The 10,907-nt window shown below is 43.3% G+C and overlaps 1 long non-coding RNA gene across 1 annotated transcript; it reads right to left on the bottom strand.

The window, feature by feature from the left end:
• Window positions 1–714: 714 nt before the first annotated feature.
• On the bottom strand, window positions 715–7,891 carry LOC109255601 (uncharacterized). The gene is made up of 4 exons (XR_002075320.2): window positions 7,611–7,891; window positions 6,492–6,634; window positions 6,010–6,095; window positions 715–998 (listed from the first exon to the last, which is right to left on the bottom strand). It is a non-coding gene; the product is annotated as an uncharacterized LOC109255601 (long non-coding RNA).
• Between the last annotated feature and the right edge of the window lie 3,016 nt (window positions 7,892–10,907).

The raw sequence follows: 10,907 nt of genomic DNA, 5'->3' as shown, positions 1-10,907 counted from the left end.
GTATACCTTGTATATCTTTTATTTTCAAATCACATAAATGCATAATCTATTAAAAAGTATGACCAAATTTTAAAACGTTTCTGCCTCGTGGCATGGCAATTCTAGTCTTGGTATCAATCACAATCACTCACTCACCCATGTGCATAAAGGATATTTATTGTGGTACTGTTTTGGTGGGTGAAAAAAAGAAGAAGAAACTGGAAACAGCAAAACGTCCATTGAGAAAATGATGGAATAAAAAAGTATGTTCATACTTTTGAATACCATGCAGCAGTTAAACCTGTGAAGTAGATCTGTCTACTAACATGGACAAATCCAAGACTCCCAGAAGGATGGGATACCATTACTATAACACACACACACACACACACACACACACACACACACACATGCATACCCCAAGTAATGCTGTGCCATCTAAACTGAAATAATCCACACCAAACTGGTAACACTGCTTACATCTGGAAATGGTCTACAGCAGTAGTCAGTGATCTTTTATAAAGAGCCAGATGGTTAATATTTTAGGTTTTTCAGACCTTATAAGGTCTTTGCTGTAGATAATCACAGATATGTCAAATGCAACCACAGGCAATCTATAAATGAATAAGCTGTGTTCTGATAAAACTTTATTTCAAAACCAGAGAGAGAGAGCCAGATAGGGACGGTGGGCCACAGATTGCCAATTGCCGGGTTAAAGAACCAAGGTAGGAGATGTTGGTTAAAAACTCTTTAATGATTAATTTTTTTTTTTTTACAAGGAGATTCAAAGTAACTCTTACTTATCTAACTAAAGTTAATTAAAACAACATGGGTACATTAGTCTGCTGGGCCTCCATAACAAAATACCATAGACTAGGTGGCTTAAACAACAAACATGTATTTTCTAATTGTTCTGGAGGTTAGAAGTCCAAGATCAAGATTCCAGGGTTGGTTTTGGTGAGGATATTCTTCTGGCTTGAAGATGCTGCCCTGTTGCTGTATCTTCACATGCTTTTCCTCTGTGCTCATGGAGGGAAAAAGAGAGACAGCACTCTGTTGTCTCTTCCTTTTTTTTATAAGGATATCAGTCCTATCAGATCAGGGATCCATCCCTATGATGTCATTTCACCCTACCTCCCTCCCTAAAGGCGCTACCTCCACATACAGTCACTTTGGGGGTTAAGCCTTCAACATACGAATTTTAAGGAAATGCAATTCAGTGTGTAAGAGTGGGTCAAGATTTGTCCCCTATAATAACAATGCACATAAGCTCCTCTGCCCAGAATCCAAATCAGTCAAGATCATGATTGCTCTTGATAAAAGAAGGCCCAGCCAGAGGGCACCTGGGTGGCTCAGTCAGCTCAGGTCATGATTCCAGGTTCATGAGATCAAGTCCCACATCACACTCTACACTGAGCATAGAGCTTGTTTAAGATTCTCTCTCTCCCTCTGTCCCTCTCCCCTACTCGCACACTCTATCTCTTAAAAAAAAAAAAAAAAAAGGCCCAGCCAGAGATTATATCTTCCTTCCCTAACACTCTCTCCTCCTTCTCCCTGAGCCAGTGTTGCTGTCCTGTCTGGGTAGGAAGTCTTTACCAACCTCCCTCCCCGACTCACTCTCTCTCTCTCTCTCTCTCTCTCTCTCTCTCTCTCTCTGGATTCCTCCTCACCTATCAGAGGTGCTAGAAAGGCATGTGTTGAGAAAACCATGGCAATAGATCTATACCCCCTTTGGGATTTGTATCTTTGTATATCTCTATCTTTCCCTATTCATCTATCTATAACTATATCCAGAGAGAGAAATTATAAGGAATTGGCTTATGCAATTATAAAGGCTGAGAAGTCCAGACCCAGGAAAGTCAGTGGTATAGTTCCAGTCTGAGTCTGAGTCCGAGTTCAAATGCAAGGAAGACCAATGTCTCATCTTGAAGACAGGCAGAGAGAGAATACTTCAGCCTTGTATTCTCTTCAGGCCTTCAACTGATTGGATGAGGCCCACCCACATTGAGGAGGGCAATGTGTTTACTCAGTCTACTGAATCAAATGCTAATCTCATCCAGAAACTCCCTCACAGACATACCCAGAAATCATGTTTAACCAAATGTTTGGCACCTTATGGCCCAGACAAAATGACACATAAAATTAACCATCACATCAAGTGACTAGAAACAACTCAAATGTCCACTGTTAGAAGACTGGCAAAATAAATTATGGGACAGCCACCAGACAATGGGACACTGTGCAATTGTGAATTTAAAAAAGAAAAAAAAGGGGTGCCTGGGTGGCTTAGTCAGTTAAGTGTCTGACTTCAGTTCAGGTCATGATCTCATGGCTCGTAAGTTCGAGCCCCGCATCGGGCTCTGTGCTGACAACTCAGAGCCTGGAGCCTGTTTCAGATTCTGTCTCAGTCTCTCTCTGCCCTTCCCCTGCTCACACACTCTCACTCTCTCTCAAATGTAAGTAAACATTTCCAAAAAAAATTTTTTTTAATTTTTTAACATTTATTCACCTTTGAGAGACAGAGAGTGAGCAGGGGAAGGACAGAGAGAGAGGGAGAGACAGAATCTGAAGCAGGCTCCAGGGTCTGAGCCGTCAGCACAGAGTCCGATGCAGGGCTTGAACCCAAGAACCATGAGGTCATGACCTGAGCCGAAGTCGGACACTTAACCGACTGAGCCACCCAGGTGCCCCTCAAAAAAAATTTTTTTTAAATAAAAAGAAAAAAAAATGAACTTCTCTAAATACTGTCATGGAAAGATCAAAAGTGAAAAAAGCAAAGTGCAGAATATGTGTAGAACATTTGAGGAGAAAACGAGGGAAAATTAGCATTTATATTTGTATTTTCTTCTATATATGTAAAGAGCCTCTGGAAGGAGTCATAAGAACCCAGCACTGCTCTCCCATAAAGACAGGAACCAGGCACATACAGGACAAAGAAGAGAGGGGGGGGTTTTGCAGACTCCTCATATTGTCTAGGTTTTAACTATGAAGATGTAGTTAACTGAGAAGGGCCATGTAAATAACTGAGAAGGGAAAAACAAGTGTTGGGCACCTCCAAAGGGTCAGTCTGGAAGTCATCAGTACACATTCAGCCGGTAGTGAAAGCCTTGAAGGAAATGAGGCTGTCCAGGCAAATATGGAGACAAGGAAATAATGTGGAAGTCAGGCCCTGGGGAGCACTGACATCTCAGGCAAGGGGGAAGGAGGGGTCTTGAAGGAGCAGACAGAAAGGTAGAGAAGGGGAGAGGCAGGTGGTCTCTGAGGGCGTGTAATGGTCTCACGACAACGAGAAATATAAAGTACAGACTTAAGCATTCGGCGGTTGGATCATTTCTGGGATGATATATTTAACCAGATAGTCTGTATTGTGTTTGCACTTTCTGTAGGAAATAGATCATGCAGTTACATCTCTTCCCTGGAATTTCTTTAGCTGCTGTCAGTGCAACCTGATTTGAGATGTAAATAAACTGCGGAGATAATGCCGGGATCTCGGCAGACTCAGTTCTGCCACCCGCCCCGGACGAGGGCGGTGATGGATGGTGTGAGGACCACCGCATAATCTCTTCTGTTTTAATACTCGATTATCATGTCCCTCATCGTTCCCAGAACCCGACTCAACACATTAAAATCTCTTTGTTCCTTCCACAATGCTTGTATCTCCCTTGCATCTCCAGCCTCCTTTAATGCCGTTCATTATTGAAATGAACACAGAAAACCAATTACCTGGGTGGCAGCAGGAGCTGGTCATGTGCCCAACTTGGCCGCACTGGGAGCCTGATTCCCTGTTGAGGTAAACAAGAATCCCCATGCACAGCCGAGCGCCTCACCTGTCTTCAGGCTCCTGGGAGCCACCCTGATGCAGCCACAGGGCTTTAGACATTCGTGTTCAGCTAATTCAGTGCATGGTTGTTGTCACCAGATGCCGCGGGAGGGAGGGCCCGGCGTGCCTGAAGTGCCAAGCCAGGCAGCTCTGCAGGCAAAGCAGTTGTTAACACAGTGGTTAAGAGCACAGACTCTCAGAATACCTGAGTTCGAATCCAGGTTCTGCTAATAAAGCTGTTTGATTCTGGACAGATTCTTTTATTTGTTTTTTTAATGTTTGTTTATTTTTGAGAGAGAGAGCATGTGTGCGCACGCACAAGTTGGGGAGGGGCAGAGAAAGAAACACACAGAATCCCAAGCAGGCTCAAGGCTCTGAGCTGTCAGCACAGAGGGGCTGGAACTCACAGACCGCGAGATCGTAACGTGAGTTGAAGTCGGACGCTTAACCCACTGAGCCACCCTGGCGGCCTGACTTTGGACAGGTTCTTAACTTCACGATGCCTTGCCTTGGATCCTCACTTATGAAATGGAAACAGTAACAGTACCTCCCTGTTGTGGGTCAAATTGTGTCCCCCCTCAAAAGTTGGAAGTCCTAACCCCCAACACCTGTGAATGTGACCTTATTTGGAAATAGGGTCTTTGCAGATATCATCAAATTAAGATGAGATCCTGGTGGATTAGGGTAGCATCGAAGTGTGATGACCAATGTCCTTGTGAGGAGAGAGATCTGGAGCCACAGAGACAGACACCCAGGGGAAATACCATGTGATGGTGGGGGCAGAAATGGGAGTCATGCAGCCCCAAGCCAGGGAGCAGAGGGGGCGGGGGCCACCAGACGGGGCAGGGGCAGCCACAAGACACCGGGAGAGTCGGCATCCCCTAGAGGCTGCAGAGGGGGCACATCCTAGCCAACACCTTGATTTCAGACTTCCAGCCTCCAGAACGAAGAGAGAGAAAAATTTCTCTTAAGCAACCAAGTTTGTGGCAATTTGTTACAGCAGCCATAGGAAACTAATACACCCCCTCAAATGGTTGTTATGAGGATTAATTAATTATACAGACAAGCCACGCAAAGTGCCTAGGAGAGTGTCCAACATCTAGTGACTCATACAGAAGTGCAGGGTGATTGTTAACCTACAACCTACAGCTTCTGGTTGGTAAGCAAGTCCTCAGTCCACCTCTGGTGCAGGTGAAGAGACCAGCTTCTCCCATCTACACTGCTTGAGTCACCTTTGCAGGGGTATTGTGAGAGGGAGGAAATCAAGGGCATTTCCCTAGGTTGACAACTTTTCAGAGACTAGGCCGGTTTCTGCTATACCGAATAGTCCTGGTGGGATGAACTAATTCTTTAGTCAAGGTAACTGAGGCAAGGGGAGCACTGTGGGGACTAGGGACATTGATCTTAGAGTCGGACTATCCGGTTCAAATCCCGCTCCCTCCCCTTACCAGCTCTGTGACCTTCAGCAATTCATTAACCTCTCTGGACCTCAGTTTCCTTGTCTGTAAAATGGGCAAAAGCTAGCATAAAGTATATAATAACGTATAGGTGAATATTCTAGAGAAGGTGGGGAAAAGGGAAGTTTGTTCAGGACCAACAGAGCCACTCTTCCTCCTACACGCACAGGCACACATATGCCTACTGTAATTACCTGTTCTTCTGTCTGTCTCTCTGTGTGGACTAAGCCCCTTCAAGACAGAAGATGTATGTTCTGAGCACCCTGAATGCACAGAGTAGTTGCAACAGAGAACACATACTGAACAAAGGGATAGCTTAAACCAAGTGTCTCAATCCTAAAACATGTACATTCCGCTTTAAGGTTTCTACTATGTCCACTTACTCCCTGAATTCTTGTTTTAATAAGTTCCTTGAAATCAAGGCTCAGCAAGCTGCAGGCCAAACGTGACTACACCCATTTGTGTACGACTGTCTACAGCCGCTTTCAAGCTTCCACGGCAGAATCGAGTAGTTGCAATACAGGCCATGTAGCCCACAAAACTGAAAATATTTCCTATTTGGCCCTTTACAGAAAAAGTTGGTCAATCCCTGCTGTCAATCAACTCATTTTTTAATTTAAGTGCATTTTTAAATAGGAAATTTCATGTAACTAAGGTAATTGGAAACCAGTATTCCTTGCTATACGTGGAAGGCAACATTCCAATCAATATGTAACTACTGAAATAAACCACAGACCAGCTAAAAGTACTTACCACGCCCCAGGAAGCCAGGTTGCAGTGCACAAAGCAGAAGCGAGGGCCGAGGTGACAGGATGGTGAAAACTTGGTAGCTGGCTACTCTGCAGGAACCAGTGTAGAGAGAAAAAAAAGAACGTGTTAGTACTGGATCTTGAAGGACAGCCATTCAATAGCATGGAAGGAGGAAAAACATGCCAGTAAAGGAGTCAAAGAAGAAACACTTGGGGGCAGAAGATAAACCACAGGTTTTAAGAGCAGGAACTCAGAGACCACACAGGCAAAGGGTCCACTGAGCGAGGTAGTAAAGGCTCCTCAGAGATGAATGAATAAATAGATAGATAGATAGATAGATAGATAGATAGATAGATAGATTTTTCAACATCTCAAAGTAGTAAGCATAATTTATAAACTGGATTAGAAAGTACATCTCAGCACGTTTATAATGAAAACAGCTGATGCTAATGAGAGCAATAACATTTAAATAGAAATCTGTTTACCTTTGGGAGATTCACGCAGAACTTCAATGAGGTCCTGATTGATTTAAGGGCCAGGGACTGGACTGATTAAACTTCCTGAGTTTAGGGGGGGGTCTCAAAGGGTAGTTGGCTGAGGTACAAAGGCACACCGACAACCTCGCAGCCTAACCAACCAGTGATTGGGAGTAATTAAAACCAGGTGGAAAAGAGGTCACAGTGCCCAACCTGGCCATATGCTATGGTTCTTTCCTTTATGAGCACCACAGACTCCTCGAAAAAGCTGAAGAAAGCTATGCCCCTCCTTCCCAGAAAACTGCACAGAAATACATACACCAAAACTTTTGCATTTAAATTTTTTTCTATGTTGGAAATATATTTTCTACACATGAAGAAAAATTAAAAGCAATCTTTTTTTAAAAAAAGTCTTGGCCTCATTTTTTTTATAACACGTTAAGATTCAAGGTCTATTTGAGTGGTAGAGGGAATAGATCTAAAATTGCACATAAAGCAAAAAATTTCAATTCTTCTCAAAATCTCATTTTAATGAGATTTCTGTGATTTCTTGGCTTGAATAGAAAGTTGGAACTGTGCAGTGGTCTTTGCAAGTATCAAAACCAAATCAACTTCATATTTTCATTTAAATGGCACCCGCATCGTCAAAAACCCTGAGCCCCCGAAATGCACAGGAAAAAGAAAAAATTAATATTCCCGTAATTCACTTTGCCAACTTTGTGTTTGTGTCAATAAACACCAAATCCTCCAAAATATTTTTAACATTGAATTTGTGTCAATTGTTTTCTTTTGTCTTTAAGTAATGAGAGAAATCCTTACAAATCATGTTTAAATTTGAAGATGGTCTGAGAATAAGTAACCCTTGTTAACCTTAAAAATCACACTGCCAGGGGGGCACCTGAGTAGTTCTGTTGGTTAAGTATCTGACTCTTGACTTCAGCTCAGGTCATGGTGTCATGGTTCGTGACATTGAGCCCCAAGTCAGGCTCTGCGCTGACAGTGCAGAGCCTGCTTGGGATTCTCTCTCTCCCTCGCTCTCTGCCCCTCCCCCACTCGTGTGTGCTCGCTCTCTCACAAAATAAATACATAAACTTTTAAATACATAAATAAAAGTGCCAGTTATTTTACCAGGAAAAATGGGTTTATCTGGGAGTAGCAGAGAATTGCAACCTAGGACCAGCAAGCTTCGGCAGAACCACAGGCAAGTCTGGAGAACAAAGGAGAGGAATGCTCTTTCCTAGGGGAAAGCGGGAAGTAGGGAAGGCCCTTCTAAACGAAAAGTCCACTGGAGGAAAGTGGGAGTCTGAAGTACAGTGGCTTCTCATTGGCTGAGCTGTGACTGCCTCCCATTGGCTGGGCTGTTGCCAGGTCTTCCTCCTGCTGGAGCAGTAAAGTACTAGCTAAGGTAGCCTATCCCGTGCAAGGTGCGTCTCTTCCTGCTGGCTCTGTCGTTGACTAGCGCTGAGCATGAGAGCTCCCCCTGCCGGCCTCCCAACTCCATCCTAAACAAGGTTTCCTTTTATTAACCTTGTCTTATCTCCCCCCCTTTGATAAAGATCTTTCTTTGAAAAGCACTGCTGATAAAGATTCAAGTTTTCTACATTTAGTGGTACCTCAGTACCAGGCAGGACCTTTCCTGGTTGTCGCGCGTAGCAGCTGGAAGCTACTTAAAGCCACACTTGAGTAACAAGGAAGCTTGGAAGGAGAAACTCTCAGGCCCTTCCCATCTGTGGTCCATTTTTTGTCAAGATGGTTAAGCACTGCAGACCATCTCGAGATGTTGCGCCAACATCATCTTCTTGGGTACATTATCTTTAAGAAGACTGACAGGCAACAAAATACAAAACTTCAAATAATTATACACCAGAAATAGTAACATGACCATTCCAAATTGTATGGTGGTTCTAAATCAGGACTCTAGGTCTGAAAGTAGGCAACTGAAAAAGTACTTATTGGCACTTATTCCAACCTCAGGGATAAAGGTGCTCCCCCAAAGGAGGCAAATCTGGACTCACGTATGCCTTCTAGAAGTCTCCACTTAAAGCAGCCATGAAAGCAGAGTGGTGGATGCTGCAAGAGCACTCTCAAAGAATTAACCAAGTCGGGGGTGCCTGAGTGGCTCATTCAGTTTAAGCATCCGACTTCAGCTCAGGCCATGAACTCGCATTTCATGAGTTCGAGCCCCGTGTAAGGCTCTGTGCTGACAGCTCAGAGCCTGGAGCCTGCTTCGGATTCTGTGTCTCCCTCTCTCTCTGCCCCTCCCCTGCTCACACTCTGTCTCTCTCTCTCTCTCTAAAATAAATAAACATTAAAAAAAAAAAAAAAAAGAATGAGCCAAGTACATTTGGGAAGATATAGTGCAGGTATAAAGAGGAAACAATCACTGATGAACTTTGGGCAAAAGAGCAAAACTTCAAAGACATTTTAAAGTCGTACTCATAACAAAAGAACTGTTTGCACCAAATATTATCAATAATACAGTCTGTAAAGTCATAAATTTAAAAAATCATGAATATGAATAAGAATTCAAAGTCGGTTAATAGTTCAGATGACTTGTAGATTCTGAACTTTCTAACCCTTCAGGAAAAGCAAGTGAAAGATGATTTTGTCCTGAGATCAAGACGAGGCCATTTCCAAAAGGCCATAATCAGAAAAGGAAGTTTCTGGGGCGCCTGGGTGGCTCAGTGAGTTGAACTTACAACTTCAGCTCAGATCATGATCTCACAGTTCATGAGTTCAAGCCCGGCATCAGGTCACTGCTGTCAGTGCAGAGCCCGCTTCGGATCCTCTGTCCCCCTTTCTCTGCCACTCCCCTGCTCATGCTCTCTTGCGCTCTCTCTCTCTCTCTCTCTCTCTCTCAAAAATGAATAATCATTTTTTTAAAAAAAAAAGGAGGGGGCTGCCTGGGTGGCTCAGTCAGTTGAGCATCCAACTTGGACTCAGGTCATGATCTCACAGTTTGTGAGTTCTAGCCGCACGTCGGGCTCTGTGCTGACAGCTCAGAGCCTGGAGCGTGCTTCGGATTCTGTCTCCCTCTCTCTGCTCCTCTTTTGCTCTCTTTCTCAAAAATAACTAAACATTAAAAATTTTCAAAAAGAAAGAAAGAAAGGAAAAGAGGTTTTCCCTTTCACCAGGGCTTGGAAAATACAGACAAGGGCATTATCTTTCCACAAAAGACAGAAAAGAAACAACACTGAGAAAAGGTACACAGGCCTAGTCTCGACATCTTGGGAAAGCTGTCTTATCAGATGCTGTCCTGTTCAATTCTGGGAAACCTTAACTTTCAGGTCACCAGATGGTGTGCGGGTTCAGTCAGGGCTGGGTGCTTCCTTTAGATGTTTTATGTGACTCCAAGAGTCTATCCCCTGGAGTTCGGTGGCACAAAGCAGTTCCTGATAAGGGCTTTTCATTGAGGTTGAAATCTTTTGGGAGGTGTCTTTTCAAATAGATGAAATCTCCAGGTAGCAAAATGTGATGCCTGAGGTCATTGTCTCCTGGAAGCCAACTGAAAAGATTCCTCCACCAAAGCGTGGTTATTTTTAATAGCAGCGAATCAGGCCTTTATAATATTGAAGTATATCTCCTTTTAGCAGCTATGGGTCAAAGGAGGCAGGGGCCAAGTACATTGGTTGCCCTGGGACTATCTCAAAGGGTGAGAGGCCATGAGTTCCAAAGGGGGTGGATCTGAGATTTAGAAGGACCAATGATAGTATTTTTGGCCAAAATATTTGGGGGTCTCTGCACATTATGCCAACTGAGTCTAATAGTGCCATTAGTATGTTTGACTAATCTTGAAAACTGAGGATGGTACAATGAAAGCGTTGTAAAACCAGCCAAAAAGCACACACCTGACCTGTAAATGGTTCCTTGGTCACCATGAAGTTCAAGAGAAGTTCCCCAGGTAACAGAAATTTAGTTACAGAAACACTGGCCTATCTACAAGAGAAATCTTTGGTCCAGTAGAAAACATAGAAACCATGACTAAAATATATTCATATCTGTGAGACAGGGAAGCTATATGAAATCTATTTACACAATCAGGTTTCCCTAGATTATACTTTGGACAGTGGGGAAAGTGATGTAGGTACTATCTGGAGCCTTATTAATATTTCCCCACCAATACTGGTTCATAAATGCTATCATTTTGTCACTAGACCAATGGTTTCATGAATATACAATGGTAAACAATGGGAATTTTAGAATTTCTTGTAGGACTGGATTGTTATTTGATCCAAATCAGAGTTCTCTCTTTTTATTGAGCCAACAACTATTAGATTTCCAATACTGTTTTTCCCTATCTAGGGCCAAATGTTGGGTATCTCTGGTCAATTTTCCAAATTATCATTTGGGTGAACATCACTTTGGAAACATGACAGAGGTTTGGCTGTGGGTTTCCTTGGAAGCAGTGCTTTTTGTCAGAAATAT

This window comes from Panthera pardus, unplaced genomic scaffold, assembly GCF_024362965.1.
Source record: "Panthera pardus isolate Hobbes unplaced genomic scaffold, ASM2436296v1 HiC_scaffold_5, whole genome shotgun sequence".
NCBI classification, from domain to species: Eukaryota; Metazoa; Chordata; class Mammalia; order Carnivora; family Felidae; genus Panthera; species Panthera pardus.
Note: the sequence above shows the minus strand (reverse complement) of the source record. Positions and strands in the feature narration are given on the sequence as shown.